The following is an 18915-nucleotide window of genomic DNA, read 5'->3' on the forward strand; positions in this document are numbered from 1 at the left end:
ATACACACACACACAGGCTTCATATATATACACACACACACACACAGGCTTCATACATATATAGACACACACACACACACACACAGGCTTCATATATATACACACACACACACACACAGGCTTCATATATATACACACACACACACACAGGCTTCATATATATATACACACACACACACACAGGCTTCACATATATATATACACACACACACACACACACACACAGGCTTCATATATATATACACACACACACACAGGCTTCATATATATATACACACACACACACACAGGCTTCATACATATATAGACACACACACACACACACAGGCTTCATATATATACACACACACACACACACACAGGCTTCATATATATACACACACACACACACACAGGCTTCATATATATACACACACACACACACACACAGGCTTCATATATATATACACAAACACACACACACAGGCTTCATATATATATACACACACACACACACAGGCTTCATATATATATACACACACACACACACACACAGGCTTCATATATATATATACACACACACACACACACGCTTATAAATATAAGTTATACATATAAAACAAAACTATGTATACATTGTTTTGTTTTGTTTTTTGAGACAGGGTCTTGCTCTGTCACCGTAGCTGGAGTGCAGTGGCACAACCCAGGTTCACTACAGCTTCGACTAACTGGGCCCAGGTGATCCTTCCAACTCAGCCTCCCAAGTAGCTGGGACTACAGGCACACACCCACCTCGGCCTCCCAGAGTGCTGGGATTACAGGGGTAAGCAACCACACCCAGTCTTTTCAGTATAATTTGTATTGTTTTGCACTAATGCACTACTGTTTTACGCACTCAATTAATCTGCTGCCTCACTTTGTGTAATCTCCAACAGAAGAAATATGAAAAAGAAAAAGAAAAATGATTATTTGTCATCCCTTCCGCTTTCCCATATTCTATTAATTGTGTATCCTAAAGAAAAGCTTTTCTTTAGAGTATTTACTGAGGAAGTAGAGATGCAAACTGAATAACCCAGAAGGGGGTCACTTGTTTCACTTCAGAAAAGGGAAGAGACCTACAGGGGAAGATAATGGGGAAAAAGAGGAGAGGGAGAGGAAGTATGAGAGTCAAAGACAGGGAGGGAGGCTGAACAGATTTGAGAGAAAGAAGACAGAGGCCGGGAATGGTGGCTCACACCTGTAATCCCAGCACTTTCAGAGGTTAAGGTGGGCGGATCACTTAAGTTCAGGAGTTCGAGATCAGCCTGGGCAACATGATGAAACCCCATCTGTACAACAAATACAAATTTAGCTGGGCATGGTGGTGCACATCTGTGCTCCCACCTACTCAGGAGGCTGAGGTAGGAGGATCATTTGAGCCCAGGAGGCAGGGATTGTAGAGAGCTAAGATCATGCCACTGCACTCCAGCCTGGGTGACAGAGCGAGATACCATCTCAAAAAAAAAAAAAAAAAAAAAAAAAAGAAAGAGAGATTGAGAGAGAGAGAAAGGTGTGTGTGGCTCTCTCTCTAGGGAGAGAGAAATGCTTCAGGTAAGAATTGTTTGTTTGTTTGTTTGTTTGTTTGTTTGCTTTGAGACAGAGTTTCAGTCTTGTTGCCGAGGCTGGAGTGCAGTGGCATGACCTCGGCTCACTGCAACCTCCACCTCCAAGGTTCAAGCGATTCTCCTGCTTCAACCTCCCAAGTAGTTGGGATTACAGGCATGTGCCACCATGCCCAGCTAATTTTTTGTATTTTTAGTAGAGACGGAGTTTCTCCATGTTGGTCAGGCTAGTCTCAAACACCCAACCTCAGGTGATCCGCCTGCCACGGCCTCCCAAAGTGCTGGCGTCACAGGTGTGAGCCACCGCGCCTTGCCTCAGGTAAGAATTTAAAAGGTGCTGCTAGTGGTGTATTTCATAACTTTCTCTTCTGTCTCCCTTGAAACCTTCAGTAAAAATATTCGTTACTCTCCAGTGTTTTTGTAGTGGAATTTGCATTGTTTGGATGAGATGACATTTGAGAGTGGCCTTCCTAGGGAATCACAGAGTGCCGAGGAGGCTCAGGTACATTCACATTACAGATCAGAGAGGGGAAAGGAAGGACTCCATTCTTTCGTGTTTATTTGTCACAGACAAAGAGGAGATGCACACTCATTTGTGTTTAAATTCATCTAGTCTGCAAATGTGCACATATTTAAATTTAATTCATTCACTTATTACTCATCAGCTTAACAAATATCACTACAGCTCCCATTGTTTGCCAGGTACTGTGCTAAGTTGTTCCTAGGGATAAACACCAAGTAATACAAACCTGCTTGCTGTCTTATTGTAGCTTACAGTTTAACACTATATAGTCTAGTGTAAGGACAAGACCCAAAAGAAGTTATGAATAAATATAGTGTGTAAAGATACTATAATGTATGTTGTTGTTGCTGTTATTTTTAAAAAAGCAAAACTGTCCGGGTGTGGTGGCTCATCCCTGTAATCGCAGGATTTTGGGAGGCCAAGGCGGGTGGATCACCAAAAGTCAGGAGCCTGACCAACATGGTGAAACCCCGTCTCCACTAAAAATACAAAAATTAGCCAGGCATAGTGGTGGGCGCCTGTAATCCCAGCTACTTAGGAGGCTGAGGCAGGAGAATCACATGAACCCAGGAGGCAGAGGTTGCAGTGAGCTGAGACCACGCCATTGCACTCCAGCCTGGGCAACGAGAATGAAACTGTCTCTAGGCCGGGCGCGGTGGCTCACGCCTGTAATCCCAGCACTTTGGGAGGCCGAGGCGGGCGGATCATGAGGTCAGGAGATCGAGACCATCCTGGCTAACACAGTGAAACCCTGTCTCTACTAAAAATACAAAAAATTAGCCAGGTGTGGTGGCGGGTGTCTGTAGTCCCAGCTACTGGGGAGGCTGAGGCAGGAGAATGGCCTGAACCCAGGAGGCAGAGCTTGCAGTGAGCTGAGATCGCGTCACTGCACTCCAACCTGGGTGACAGAGCGAGACTCTGTCTCAAAAAAAAAAAAAAATTAAACTTTGTCTCAAAAGTAAATAAATAAGTAAATAAAAATTAAAAAATAAAAAAGCAAAACTTTTTCAGGCAATTTAGTTATAAGCAAATTACAATGTTTTATTACAATCTGACTGCAAGAAAAAGGCCTCTAGCAGACCAATCCAAAGATTCACTCTTGGCAGAAATATTTTATAGGAAAACAGAAAGGTTAATCACTTTCAGATTAGATACAAAAGATGTTTGTTTAAGGTCACTCTATCCGGTTAAATGGCCGGGTGATTGGTTTTCCCAGAACAAGTTGTAATTTAAAGTTCAGAAAAATTCCTTAAGTAATTTATCAGGAATGCAATTCTCTCCCCAGAAGGAGCTTGTGAATTGTATTCCAAAAAATATTCCATCCCAGTCCGGGTTTGGAACAATTTTTCTCCTATTGAATATTTTAAAATATATTTCTACAAGATGGTTCAATGTACTTCTTCAACTCAATTTTTAGCAGCAAATACGTGTCATTTCCTTATGTCAGTCCATATTTAAAACATAGTAATTGTTCCTTGCAGTTGTGAAACAAACAAAGAGTTGAGATGGAGAATCCAAATGGAAGCCCTGGTTTAAATAGAACGGACTGGGAAGACCTCTCTGAAGGGGTAAGTTTGAGTTGTGGAAGTCATATTTAAGTTGAGGTCTAAAGGGAGACAAAGAAGCTACTCAAGTGAGATGATAAGGAAACATATTTCACAGGGAAACAGCTTATACAGAGGCCCTTAGGAAAGAAAAGTGACTTTGAAGATGGTGTTACCTAAGGAAACCAACACAGAAGGTTGAAACTGATGCAGACAATTCAGAGATGGGTTCTGATTGGTCCATTCTGATGGGTTTTCTCTTCAAACCAACCCTTCCAGGTACAGTACTAAGAGTAGTACGGGAAGAATTAGGATGAGGTACTATTAGCAGAGGAAAGGGGATCAGAACCCAAGAAATGGGGAGGAGGAGGGAGTGACTCTCCTTAATATTTCCATATCCACAGACAAAAAGGAGACTTTTAGAAATAGATTCCCTGGCGGTCCACAGTGCACTATCCTTGCCTGCTCCTCCTTCAGGGAAAGATGAGTGACTTTCCTGATTGGTGACATCAGGACAAGTCATTAGAAGCAGGAACCAGGAGCCGGGCATTGAAAAGGGGGCTTGCTGTCTCACATACGCTTGCTATGCTATCTCTTCTGCAGTGCCAGGGTTTATGAAACAGATCTTGATCCTATGCACCACTGGCTTAAGGAGTGTCTTCCTGGCAGAGCCAACTCTTTTTAAAGATAGATTGGAAAGCCTGGATGTGAATAGAATTAGTGAAAGCCCTACTTCAGCTTTGGGCTTAAGCCACATTGCTTCAACACAAGTTATAAGGAAACTCTTCCCAGATCTGCTTTCGGAGGGGTGGGATAGAGCTTGAAGGGAAAGAAAAAGAAGAGCTTAGCCCTCAGATCCCTAACATGTGGATTTTGGTTAGATATGTGAATTTCTTTCTTTCTTTTTTTTTTAAGCTGGAGTCTTGCTGTGTCGCCCAGGCTGGAGTTCAGTGGAGAGATCTTGGATCACTGCAACCTCCGCCTCCCAGGTTCAAACAGTTCTCCTGTCTCAGCCTCCTGAGTAGCTCGGACTACAGGTGCACCCCACCACACTAGGCTAATTTTTGTATTTTAAGTAGAGACCAGGTTTCACCATATTGGTCAGGTGGGTCTCGAACTACTGACCTCAGGTGATCCACCCACCTAGGCCCCCCAAAGTGCTGGGATTACAGACGTGAGCCACTGTGCCTGGCCAGATATGTGAATTTCTTGAAATACGGGGCTATATTAGTTGGGACTCTTCATTATAAGGACAAAAATTCAACTCAAAGTAGCTTAAGCAAAGCAAAAAAAAAAAAAAAAAAAAGTGGTTTATTGGCTTACATACTGGGAAGGACAGGGTTGTGTGTGTCATTACGACTTTCTGCCTCTTCTTTGTCATCTCTACTTGGCTTGACTTCGTTCCCTGATTTCTTGGTGCCTTCAAGCTTTCTTCAGGATGACTTCAAAGGTCGGGGAAGATAGCTCCAGTATAGCCTAAGTACCCCAGCTTTTCTCTCCAAACATGTACACATCAAATCCTAGGGAAAGTCTATGGATCGAATGGGTAAGAGTTAGTTCCCACATAGTAAGGGGCACTCAATTATCAAAATAAGGGGAGGAAAAGGGCTGGACACTGTGGCTCATGCTTGTAATCCCAGCACTTTGGGAGGCCAAGACAGGAGGATCATTTGAGGCCAGAAGTTCAAGACTAGCCTGGCCAATATGGTGAAACCCCATCTCTACTAAAAATACAAAAATAAGCCAAGCATGTGGTGTGTGCCTGTAATCCCAGCTACTTGAGAGGCTGAGGCACAAGAATCACTTGAACCCAGGAGGCAGAGGTTGCAGTGAGCTGAGATCATGCCACTGGACTCCAGCCTGTGTGACAGAGTGAGATTCTGTATCAAAAAAAAAAAAAAAAAAAAGGTGGTGATGGGGGTGGGGTAGGGAGGAGAAAACAGATGCTGAAGAGACAAAAATGACAAAATTTGGAATAATAAAGGAAGTTAAGGATAAATTGTCTTACAAGAGCAGCACAAAAGAAGTGTAAAAATCATATGCTTTACTCTCCCAGCACCCAGTTAAAATACTCTTCCTAAAGAGTAATTTTTTTCATGAAATGAAACTCAGGTTATTGAGAAACTGCAGCAGGATGGGAAATAATCTTGCTTTCCTCAGAGGTGTAGAGAAGGGCAAGAACTGGAAGAGTTCCTCCACCAAGGTAAAATAGGCATGGAAAGGGACAGCAATGGGCACAGGTATCGGGGAGGGTAAATCGACTTTGGGCAGGTACAGCAAGAGACATTAGGTAACAATCCAAGAAAAGTCAGTACCCATAGCCTGGGCAACATGGAGAAACCCTGTCTCTACAAAAAATACAAAAACTAGCCGGGTGTGGTGGTTCAAGCCTGTGGTCCCAGCTACTCAGGAGGCTGAGGTGGGAGGATCTCCTGAACCCAGGTAGGTCAAGGCTGCAGTGAGCCGAGATCGAGTCATTGCACTGCTGCCTGGGCAACAGAGTGTGACTCTGGCAAAAAAAAAAAAAAAAAAAAAAAGAAAGAAAAAAAGAAAAAAAAAAGGCCAGTCTCAGTGGCTCACACCTGTAATCCCACCACTTTGGGAGGCCAAGGTGGGTGGATCACCTGAGGTCAGGAGTTCAAGACCAGTCTGGCCAACATGGCGATACCCCTTCTCTACTAAAAATACAAAAATTAGCTGGGTGTGGTGACACATGCCCATAATCCCACCTATCAGGAGGCTGAGGCAGGAGAATCACTTGAACCCGGGAGGCAGAGGTTGCAGTGAGCTGAGATCGCACCACTGCACTCCAGCCTGGGTGACAGAGCAAGACACCATCTCAAAAAAAAAAAAAGAAAGAAAGAAAGGAAGGAAGAAAAGTCAGTACCCGTCATCTCAATACAAAGAAGATGGAATGTCTCAGATGGTAGATGTTAAGTGTTCCCCTGCATAGATCTCCAAATATGGAAAGTTATCTGTCAGATATTTAGGCTGAAGTTGTGGAGCACACCTTCTGTCCCTAGGTATGATAAGAATAGAGACTGATAAGAACAAGGCAGGCCTCCAGGTCTAGAGAAAGTGTGGTTCTCAGTAGGTTTCTAAGTCAGGGATCCAGGCACAGGGAACAGACAGGGATGTAGTTACAAAAACTGGTTACCAGAAGGCCTGGTCTTGGAGACAAGTAGGAAGTCCAGTTATTGGAGCGTGTCAGAGCTAGTCTAGCAATGAGTATGACTTTGTGTGCCAAATCTCTGGATGATGGACATGAGTGCCCTCCTGGGGCTGAGATTTGTTTTAGGGGCCGGAAGGTTGGTATCTGTTGGGAGACGAAGGATATAGAAGTAGGGAGTTAGACAGATTCTGACAGACACAAGGAAAGATTTTACCATGCAAGTTGAATAGCATGTATTTTGATCAGATCAATTCTGAAGCTATAAAGTACAATAAACGAGATGTTTTAAAAATAAGAGGCTGGGCGTGATGGCTCACACCTGTAATCCCAGCACTTTGGGAGGCTGAGGCGGGTGGATCACTTGAACCTGGGAGTTCAAGACCAGCCTAGGCAACATGGCGAAACCCAGTATCTACTGAAAATACAAAAATTTAGGCAGGCATGGTGGTGCATGCTTGTAGTCCCAGCTGCTCTGGAGGCTGAAGTGGAAGGATTGCTTAAGCCTGGGAGGTCAAGGCTGCGGTGGGCTGTGATCATGCTACTGCACTCCAGCCTGGTCAACAGAGTGAGATCCTGTCTCAAAAAAAAAAAAAAAAAAAAAAAAGAGGAAGAATCCACATCTAATTTGAAACACCCAGAGCTGTGGGAGTATCATGACCAGAGCGCAAGAAGTACAATATTGGGGCACATTTAGATAAGGATAATTTGTATTATTGATTTGTATTCATCTCTAAGATGTGCCTCTCACTGTGAAGTTCCATGGATAAAGATTTGGCTTCAGTTTCTGTCTGGAAACCTGGCACCATTTACTTACAAATTAAAAATACAAGTGAATCATTTACATATCTCCTAGAAACCAAAGAGTTTGTATGTTATACCTCAAGTAATTTGGATAATGCTGTGGGTTGCGTTTTTTTTCTTTTTTAAATTATAATTAAGCCATCCATCACTTCAAGGTGATAATTTTCTCAAGTATGCTCTTCTTAAAACGATTGCATTTTATTTAGTATGTTATAGCGTGAGGAATTTTGACTCCTAGGGAAAATCTCATGTAAGTGATCATCTGTTATTTTGAGGGGAGATGATGGGGAGGAGTCTTTTCTGATCCTCTTCTTTTGAAAGTTATCACCCTCCCACTCTATGGGATTTAGGTGGGTCTGTCAGATACATGGGTTTAAATCCAGAACCTGCTTGATTCCCAACTTCTGTATCCTTTCTCTCCCCACAGATACCAACCATCTGGCCCTAAAACAAATCTCATCAGTTTATGAACCAAGCAGCCCAATCAGAGTGCCTAATTCTCCCTACCACACAATTGGTCAAGGAGGAAGCAAGTGACATAATCTAAATTCTTTCCAAAGATGGATGCAAATGCTAGGAAAGCAAGAGTTGAATTGCTAGCCATGAGGAAAACGTAAGCCTGAGCTGTTTGCTGGTCATCTTTGCTTCCATATGGAGACAGCCTGCGTGGAAAGGAAGCCACACAGAGAAAACAGAAGAGCAGTGAAGAGAAAGGTAAAAGGAGAGATCCCATGACATGATTTGCACTCTTAGATCCAGTTATGCCTGAAGCAGGACCCACCCCTTGGACTTCCCATTTCCAGGAGCCTATGCATTCTCTGTTGCTAAAACTAGATTGAGTTGAGTTTCTATCACCTACAAGTTGACAGAAAATATCAACAATCCAGCCACATGGAGCCTCAAGGCAGTACCACTAACCCTGGTCACCACACAAATACTGACCAGAGGTAAGCATTATTAGCTTCTGCTTTGTTGGAGGAACATTTGAGAGTCTATTTTGTGTTATGTAATTTTACTTTTTGCCTCCAATGTCTACTTGTTGCAATTGCATGCAGTGAAGGAACACAAAATAGACTGAATAATAAACAGGTTTCATTTTAATTTAGCACCAAGGAGTTAATATCAAGCCACAAAACTTTAGACGTTAACTTGCTTTGCTAATCATTTTTGATGACAATATTTTGAAAGAATTTAGTTCACATATGTGCTTGCAAATAAGGTGTAATCTTGCAAGATATTCAAGATTGCTCTGTCATTGGTCGTGAATGAAAAAGGTTTCTCTGTATCATTGGGCATTTGAAAGAATGTATAAAAAGTGCAGGATGTCTCCTTACTGGTATATAATGTTTCCAACTTTGCTGTTGTAGAGTTCAAAGCCAGTCTGACTCTTGATCCTTAAATACGTGTTTTTTCTCCTCTCCAGAAGCTTTGAAGATCCCTTTGTCTCTGATGTTCTGAAGTTTCACAGTCGTGTGTGTTGGCATGAGTCTTTCCCCATTCTTGTTCTGAGTGGATCCTTACACTCCGGAAATTGATTTCTTGCAGAACTATTTATTGACGGTCTATTGTGTGTCTGGTTCTATTTTATGCAATGATCAAACATACAAAATCCTTGCCATGGAGGATTTCACATTATAGGCAGATATTGGACAACCTGCGGTGATCCAATAGCTTCCTTATTTTTTTTTTTCTCTTCCATTTCCACCTTCTTGTCTTTTCTTTCTTCCTTCTAAAAGAGTCTTCATCTTCCAACTTCTTTATTAAAGTTTTTGCTCCTGCTATGTGTTCAGTTTCCAAGGGCTCTGTATTATTTCATAAGTGCGTATCTTCTCTTATCTCTCTGAAGACGTCTCTAACAGTTTTACTATTTATTTATTTTACTTCTTGCTTTATCTCAATACCTCTACATTTTGTTGTCCTGTTCATTTGTTTTGGTCTCTGTTTTTTAATGATAAGAACTTTCTTTCTCACCTATTTGTATTTAGGGGGCTACAGAACTGAGAACGTACTGACAGCTCTGTTGAGAGTATGGGATTTGTGAACTGGGCTTCATTAGTAAGGTGACTGGGCAAAACTTAAATTTCACTGAGGTTTTCCTCCCTCCATATTGTCTTATCTATAGTTAGTTGCCAGTGTTTATACATGATATTCTAGCCTCAAGGTGGATTTACTCTAAAATTTATTTTACTCAAGCTTGACACAGAATGTTTTAAATTTTTGTTTGTTTGTTTGTTTTTTGAGACTGAGTATCTGTCATCCAGGCTGGAGTATAGTGGCACCATCTTGGCTCACTGCAACCTCCGCCTCCTGGATTCAAGCAATTCCCTTACCTTAGCCTCCCAAACAGCTGGGAATACAGGCACTCGCCACCATGCCTGGCTAAATTTTTTTGTATTTTTAGTAGAGACGGAGTTTTGCCATGATGGCCAGGCTGCACTTGAACTCCTGACCACAGGTGATCTGCCCACCTTGGCCTCCCGAAGTGCTGGGACTGCAGATGTGAGCCACCATGCCCAGCCTTTAAATTTTTATTCTACATAATAAAATCAAATTACAGAGCAGCTGCCTGGTACAATTTGTATAAAAAACTTATATTTGGGCCAGGCACGGTGGCTCACACCCGTAATCCTAGCACTTTAGGAGGCCGAGGTGGGAGGATCACTTGAGGTCAGGACTTTGAGACTATCTTGGCCAACATGGTAAAACCCCATCTCTACTAAAAATACAAAAATTAGCCAGACATGGTGGCACACGCCTGTAATCCCAGCTACTTGGAAGGCTGAGGCAGAATTGCTGGAACCCAGGAGGTGGAGGTTGCAGTGAGCTGAGATCGTACCACTGCATTCCAGTCTGGGCGACAGAGCAAGACTCTGTCTTGAAAAAACAAACAAACAAAACAAACAAAAACCACTTATATTTGGAAAGTAAAAAAACAAAACAAAACAAAGCAAAACAAACAAACAAAAAAACCAAGACTTTATTGCAGAGCTGCCCAACAGGTATGCCACAAGCAAGTTATGAATGTTCCAAGGTATGGACCCCTTCCCTTGGGTCAATAAGGTGAAAGTACATGTGTAACAACCAGCTCTCCAGGAAAAAAGCCTTGATTTGTAGCATTTGTTAATTTTATCTTACTTTTTAGAGATAGAGTCTTATTATGTTGCCTAGGCTGGCCTCAAACTCCTGGGCTCAAGTGATCCTCCTGCCTCAGCCTCCCAAAGTGCTGGGATTATAGAGGTGAGCCATTGGGCCCAGCCTGCATTCAATAATTGTTTTTATTTCCGTTGTGTAAGTACTCCTACCACGGACAATTTCAGACTGCCAACAAGCTGTCATTAAATTCAGATTGGGGAAGATATATGTACACAGTTGGCTCTTGGGAGCTGGTAGGAGCTGGCTCCAGCACATTTCTGAACACTTAAACTCTCGGGAGTGCTGGTGGATGTCTCAGGTGAGCAGTGCCTGCCCTGGGTTATTGCCTTCTGCTGAGAACAGTCTTGTCAATTTACCCCAATGTGCTGTTCAACTATTATCATTCATATATATATATATATATATATTTTTTTTTTTTTTTCTCATGACATGAGAAAGGCTGGGAAGCCCTGCTCCATTGGATTTGTTTTTTTTTGTTTGTTTTTTGTTTTTGTTCTTTCTTTTTTGAGACAGAGTCTCGCTTTGTCACCCAGGCTGGAGTATAGTGACACAATCTCAGCTCACTGCAACCTCTGCCTCCTGGGTTCAAGCGATTCTCCTGCCTCAGCCTCCCGAGTAGCTGGGATTACAGGCATGTGCCACCACGCCTGTAATTTTTGTATTTTTGTATTTTTAGTAGAGACAGGGTTTTGCCATGTTGGCCTTGCTGGTCTCGAACTCCTGACCTCAGGTGATCAGTCCGCCTCAACCTCCCAAAGTGCTGGGATTACAGGCATGAGCCACCATGCCTGGTTGGATTTGTTTATTTCTAAAATATTGTATGTTTGTATCTATCTTCACACATGCAATTCAATTCACTAAAATATATTAATATTTTCTTACAAGTGTATAGATGATATTACTTTTGTGGCCATACAAGGAGTTTCTTGAAGTTCAAACAACAATTCATATAGAATATTCGACAACCCTGTTTTTCTGGATAAAGCTTGAAACCGTGGAGAAATGAAACATCATCCTACCCTCAGAGAGCACACAGTCTAGGAAAAAATGATTCCATTTGAAATAATTCAAATACATTTTAAGCTCAGTAGGTTTATTAATATTAGGCAACAATAAATGACTGCTTAGTATTCTTCATTTTATCCTTTAAAAATTTTGGCATTTTGATTTTTCTTTATTAAAAAATATACTTTAAAAATTAGAGAGGGAAAATGTCTTTTAACCTCACTGAATAAAAGAAAATAATTGAAACTTTAATTTTCATTTTAAAAGTAATTACATGCAGTGATAGCCTAATTTTGATGGCATGGTAGTTAACAGACAGCTGCTTTTATTTTAAATGGAATTGCATTTTTAACAGAAACTACTCTCATTGTTTGCTTTCATCTTCTAAATAGGAAAGCCAATTTGAGGGTTGAATATTTATCTGGTGCGTTTGATGGAGCCAATTAAGATAATTCAGGTTAATAGAAAAAAATAATTTAATATGTTTCTCACTTAGCTGATTCATAAAGTTGACAATGACTTCTATCTACAACAGCTATTCCAAAAAAGTCTGTGATAAATTCAGCCTTCTTCTTACAGGAAAAACAAAATACTGTAAATTTTACTCAGAACTCATATTTTTAAACTTCATTAATTGTACACAATAAATTGAAGTGACAATATTTATATAATATAGAGTTCAAGATTATCTTCTCAGCATGTATGAAGATTGATTATGATGTTTCATTATAGCTATGCACCTACTTACATTAAAAATTAATGTATCACAGCAGTGTCTTTCAGGCAGTAGTTAAAATAAAAAGAAATACTTCACTAGATAGGATAAATACTAACAAGAGGTTACTGCAGACCCCAAAGTGCAACTTTTTTTTTTTTTTTTTGAGATGGAGTCTCGCTCTGTTGCCCAGGCTGGAGTTCAGTGGCGTGAACTTGGCTCACTGCAACCTCTGCCTCCCAGGTTCAAGCGATTCTCCTGCCTCAGCCTCCCGAGTAGCTGGGACTACAGGCGCACACCACCACGCCCAGCTAATTTCGTATTTTTAGTAGAGACAGGGTTTCACCATGTTGTCCAGGATGGTCTAGATCTCTTGACCTCGTGATCCATCTGCCTCAGCTTCCCAAAGTGCTGGGATTACAGGCGTGAGCCGCTGCACCTGGCCTGATGATTGGGTATCTTAATTTTTACCTGGGAGGCTAGAGTCACTCGTGTGACTACAACAGGGTGGGTATTTGGTTATTTTTGTGATTGTTTAATGTGTTTGTCTGTGTTCTTGTTCAGATTGAGTAAGTTGCAATCTTGTTATTGTCTTGTTCCACCATGGTGACAGAGTGACCTTGTATGATTATCGTTGTTATTCTGTGAAAACTGCTTATCTTGCGTGAGGGAACACTACAGACTAGTTAGCTGCCAGCTGCAGGCTGTCAGGGTCATCTTGTTGTTTATCACATTCTCAATCAGCTATTAAGCTTGGACTCTGACATGTGCTTGTTTCCACAGAGGACTTTAGGAAACCCAGGTCACAACGTGTGACCAAAAATTGGGAAGAGGGATAGTTCCCCTGTTTCCGTAGAGTTTCCATGCAATGACTTTGAGAGTTTGCTGCTTCAGGAATGCTCTGGGCCTGATGGCAGCATCCTCTTCAGGGCTGGGGTCAGGGGGTGAAAGGGAGCTGCTGCCCTCCAGTGGCTGTCTGGGAAATTACATCAGTGACTGTTCCCCCAACTCACGGTTAGATTTTCTGGGAACTTCCCTGAACATGGCGAGGCAGAGCAGAAGGAAAGAAGATTTGCCTGGGAGTAAAAGCCAGCAAGTTTTCAGGTATTACTGTTAATATGGCCCCGTTAGTACTCTCAACTTGGTGAAGCCTGGAAAAATGTGGATTATGTGACTGTAGGTCTTTGGTAATTATATATTGTGTTGCTTTTATAATCAGAGAAGGTATCTGTTGAAGATAGAAGAATAAGAACTTAAATATTTGTGGCCAGGCCGGGTGGCTCATGCCTGTAATCCCAGCACTTTTGGAGGCCAAGGTGGGAGGATTGCTTGAGGCTAGGAGTTTCAGACCAGCCTGGGCAACAAAGCAAAACTCCACCTCTAAGGAAATTATTTTTTAAAAATTAGATGGACATGGTGATGCATATCTGTAGTCCTCGCTACTTGGTAGGCTGAGGCAGAAGGATCTCTTAAACCCAGGAGTTCAAGGCTGTAGTGAGCTATGATCATTCCACTGGACTCCAGCCTGGATGACGGAGCAAGACCTTGCCTCTCTATAAAAGGACCATGCAACTTAGAAATACAGCACAATTAAAGATAAGAGGGTTAGAAAAGTCTTTAATATCAAGGGTTACATAAATAAAGATTAAAATTTCACTTAAGTTGGAAAGGATGCTGAGAAATTGGAATCATTCTGCATTGCTAATGGGTGTGTAAAAATGTGAAGCTGCTGTGGAAAACTATGTCAGTTTCTCAAAAAATTAAACACAGAATTACCATATGATCCAGCAATTTCACTTCTAGGTATATGCCCCAAAAAATTGAGAACAGGGATTCAAACCGATATTTGTACATCTGTGTTCATGGAGGCATTACTCACGGTAGCCAAAAAGTGGAAATAATCAAAATGTCCATCGACAGATGAATGGATAAATAAAATGTGGTATATCTATTCAATAGAATATTATTCTGCATTTTCAGAGGAAGAAAATTCTGGTACATACTACAACATGGATGAGTCTTGAAGACATTACGCTAAGTGAAATAAGCATAAACAAAAGGACAAATAGTGTATGATTTCATTTCTATGCGCTACCTAGCACGGTTGAATTCATAGAGACAGGAAGTAGTATGGTGGCTGTCAGGGGTTGGGGAGGGGAGAATAGAGAGTTACTGTTTAATGGGCACGGAGTTTCTGTTTGGGAAAATGAAGGAAGTTCTGGAGATGGGTGGTGGTGACGGTTGCACAACAATGTAAGTGCACTTAATAACACTAAAGTGTACACTTACAAATGATTAATATGTATATTTTACCACAATTAAAACAACAAAACAAAGACAAAAAAACCTGATTCTGAGCCCTAAGCCAAACCAATTGAGTTGGGAAGAACAAAGGGGGAGCAAGGGAGCAGGGTCTGAGTGTAGGCTTTTTAAAAAGCTTCTCAGCCAGGCACGGTGGCTCATGCCTGTAATCCCAACATTTTGGGAGGCAGAAGTGGGTGGATCACCTGAGGTCGGGAGTTCAAGACCAGCCTGACTAACATGGAAAAATCCCGTCTCTACTAAAAATACAAAATTAGCTGAGCGTGGTGGATAATGCCCGTAATCCCAGCTACTCAGGAGGCTGAGGCAGGAGAATCGCTTGAATCTGGGAGGTGGAGGTTGCAGTGAGCTGAGACTATGCCATTGCACTCCAGCCTGGGCAACAAGAGTGAGACTCTGTCTCAAAAAAAAAAAAAAAGAAAAGAAAAAAGCTTCTCAGGTAATCCTCCCATGCATAATGAAAATAGAGAACCCCTGACCCAGATGATGTCTAAGATCCTGTTTTGTTTCAGCAGTCCATGATTCCAAGTAAAATGACCCAGCAAGACTGCCAACATTTTGCCCAGTTTCATAAATAAAAGTAGCAGCTTCGTTTGACAAATTGTCTGAATCCAGGTTGCTAATGAACGTACACTGCTTTTTTTCTAAGTATTTTTTTCTGCTTATTAATTTTACTTCTTTTCCTAAAATGAATTGATCTTTTCCACAAAGTTTCATTTGACAGATGTACAAGTTTCCACTCAAATAAGACTTTTATATGCAACAACAGATTCTGACATAAGTTGTTCTTATAGAGAGAGGATGCGGTATGTCTACATTCAGCAAGATGTTTCTTTGCCAAAGCTAATCTGTTTTGAAGCCTGGCATTTCTGTTTTACTTGTCACAAATATCCAAATATGTTTTTTACCCAAGGCTTTATTTTACAGTAATACTTTCGAATAATTTTTTTTCTTGATAAGTTCTTGTAAAATAATTGATTAGTAAGCATTAAAAGCACTGAGAAAGTTTTCAATAATGAACATTTGAAGTGACATGACGGAAGAAAAACATAGGTTAGTTTTCCAGAAGTTTAATTGTTTTATAAAATAGTTGTTTTGAAATATTTCATTGTCCTTATGCAATAATCACAGAATGTTGAGAAAGTCTACAAAATCAGGGCTAAGTCAAATTAAAGATGAAATGGAAATTATTTTTAAATGTTTCATATCTAAAATGAGAGAATTGATGCATGTGAAATAAAAAGTAATAGCTTTCCATTCTAGGAGATTTTTTAAATGTACATAACATATACATCTTCTAATGAGTTTCTTTGCATTTTCTAATGAGTTTTGAGTAAAAATTATTCTTAGCAAAACAAGCTTAATTGAATTCAAGCTTCTAGAAGTCAATATTTAAAACTTTTTGCCTTTCTCTGTTAGAATTCTGACTTGAAAATTTCACTTTAAAACACATAAGTTCTCAGTGAACTACGTGGCTTAAATGTGCTTTATCCCGACGATCGCTATGGAATTATTGAATCAATTTGCACTAACAAAAGAGCATATTTTTGTGCTTTTAAACCACATCAGATACTGGATTCAGACAAGGCATTTATTCTTGAAATCAGTTCAGAGCAGTCAAAAGTCCTGATAATGAAATGTATGATTTATCTGCTTCCTGTCCTGGAAGGAAAAAAAGGTGTGGTTTCAAAGAATAAACACAGTATTCGCTCTCTTTTCTTTTTCTTTCAAAAAAAAATTTATTGAACATTTATGTGCCTTTGCTCACTCCTATGTATACAAAAAGAATATATCACATTCTTTGCCTTCAAAGAGCTCACAATGACATGGAGGAAGCAGACAAATAAACATATAATATGCAATGATAAGCCTAAACAAATAAATACATACTATGCGTATATGCACTATGATTAGATGCACATGGTATTTCAGAAGCACAGAAGAGAGGTACCTATACTGGGAAGAGAGAAAGGGAAGGACGCAGAGAAGGCTTCCCTGGAGCAGGGCGCATCTGAGCATGTACTATTTCTTTGAATTAATATAGAGAGTTTCTTATAATTTGTGATTAAAAAGCACAAAATATACTTTTTTTTTTTTTTTTGGAGGCAGACTCTCACTCTGTCACCCAGGCTGGAGTGCAGTGGTGTGATCTGGGCCTCAGCCTCCTGAGTATCTGGGATTATAGGCGTGCACCACCCTGCCTGGCTAATTTTTGTATTTTTAGTAGTTTTAGTAATTTTTATAATTTTGTATTTTTAGTATTTTTGTATTTTTAGTAGAAACGGGGTTTCACCATGTTGGTCAGGCTGGTCTTGACCTCCTGACCTTGTGATCCACCCGCCTTGGCCTCCCATAGTGCTGGGATTACAGGCATGAGCCATCCTGCCCGGCCAACATACTTTTAATGTATTTTGGGGTTTCACTATTTTACATTTAAACATTAAGATCTGGTTTTGTATAGAAAGCATTTAGTCTTACAAAAACAAAGTAGAATGTCCTCTTTGGTTTGAACAGAAAAGGTCTCAAGAAGGAAACGACAGCCGCTCCAGTCTTTCTCAGCCATTGCCTGTGAGGCCCACCTCTCTATCTGGGCTCTCTCGTTTTGATTCCCTTCACTAAAATTACCACCCCTGTTCCCAGCAGTGTGGCAAATGCCCTTTTGCTGAGAACCAGAGAAACAAGTCTCCCGTTCCTCCATGATACCCCACTGAGTCTCGTCTAAAATTTAAAAATATTTAATTTCAGTAAATAGGCCAGGCACAGTGGCTCATGCCTATAACCCAGCACTTTGGAACACTGAGGAGGGCAGATCGCTTGAGCCCAGGAGTTCAAGACCAGCCTGGGCAACATGGTAAAACCCTGTGTCTACAAAAAATACAAAAATTAGGGAGGCATGGTGGTGCACACCTGTGGTCGTAGTTACTCGGGAGGCTGAGGTGGGAGGACTGCTTGATCCTAGGAGGTTGAGGCTGCACCACTGCACTACAGCCTGGGTGACAGAGAGACCCTGTCTCAAAAAAAAAAAAAAGTCAGTAAATATAAATATAATAATATATTATAGTATGCAATATATAAATATATACTAATGTATAAATATATAAAATATATATGATATGATAATATATAAAATAGAAATAAGAACCAAGGCAGTCTAAAAAGCATCTCCATCGATCTATATTTCTTCACATGGCATTCCAGGATTTTCATAGCCTGGCCCTCACTTTCTCTCCAGCCTTATCCCTTGCTATTTCTCATTGTATATTTTGCACTTCCACAGTGTCTGATTGCTCTCAGTGTCCTAAATAGGTCAATGCTTGCTCATACTTTCACACCTTGGAACACAAGGATAGGGTCCCCTGCTGGGGTGTGAAATAACTTCTGTTCCTGCACCTCCTCTTCAGCTGTCACCTTCTCTGTGAGGCCATCCTTAACTTCCCAGGCTGAGTAGACACCCCACCTTAGGTTTCTTGAGCATTTGGGCACACACCTTTACATCTATGCTTCCCAGACTTTCCTGAATATACAACTCAACTATAGTGTTAGTTAAAAAACAGATTCTGGGCCGGGTGCCGTGGCTCATGCCTGTAATCCCAGCACTTTGGGAGGCTGAGGCAGGCGGATCACAAGGTCAAGAGATGGAGACCATACTGGCCAACATGGTGAAACCCTGTCTCTACTAAAAATACAAAAAAAAAAAAAAAAAATTAGCTGGGTGTGGTGGCACGCCTGTAGTCTCAGCTACTCAGGAGGCTGAGGCAGGAGAATCGCTTGAATCCGGAAGACAGAGGTTGGAGTGAGCAGAGATTGCGCCATTGCACTCCAGCCTGACAACTGAGTGAAACTCTGTCTCAAAACAAAAACCAAAACACAGATTCTATAACCCCAGAATTTCCATGGCAGAAGTCTGGCAAGTTAAGTTCCATATTTAACAAGTGGTCCTGGGGATTCCCATCATGAGAAAAGTTTTGAAAACATTGCTCTGTGTCATGGCATTTCTCATATTGCATTACAACTATTTGAATTACTGGACTCTTAATAGCCTGTGACCTGCATCTGTTCATTATTGTATTCCTAGTCCCAAGACAACGCCCAACTCATGG

The 18915-nt window shown here is 41.0% G+C and overlaps 1 long non-coding RNA gene across 3 annotated transcripts in view; it reads left to right on the forward strand.

The window, feature by feature from the left end:
• Nucleotides 1-18915, forward strand: part of LOC105476840 (uncharacterized) — a 167900-nt gene that overhangs the window by 33664 nt on the left and 115321 nt on the right. For 2 of the 3 annotated variants that reach the window (XR_011615692.1, XR_011615693.1), the window contains exons 2-3: nt 3585-3671; nt 8048-8567. This is a non-coding gene — a long non-coding RNA (uncharacterized lncRNA). Of the gene's footprint in view, nt 1-641; nt 803-3584; nt 3672-8047; nt 8568-18915 lie in introns of all 3 variants that reach the window. The other variant, XR_011615691.1, reaches the window with a different exon arrangement.

Source organism: Macaca nemestrina, chromosome 17 (assembly GCF_043159975.1).
Source record: "Macaca nemestrina isolate mMacNem1 chromosome 17, mMacNem.hap1, whole genome shotgun sequence".
Classification (NCBI taxonomy): Eukaryota; Metazoa; Chordata; class Mammalia; order Primates; family Cercopithecidae; genus Macaca; species Macaca nemestrina.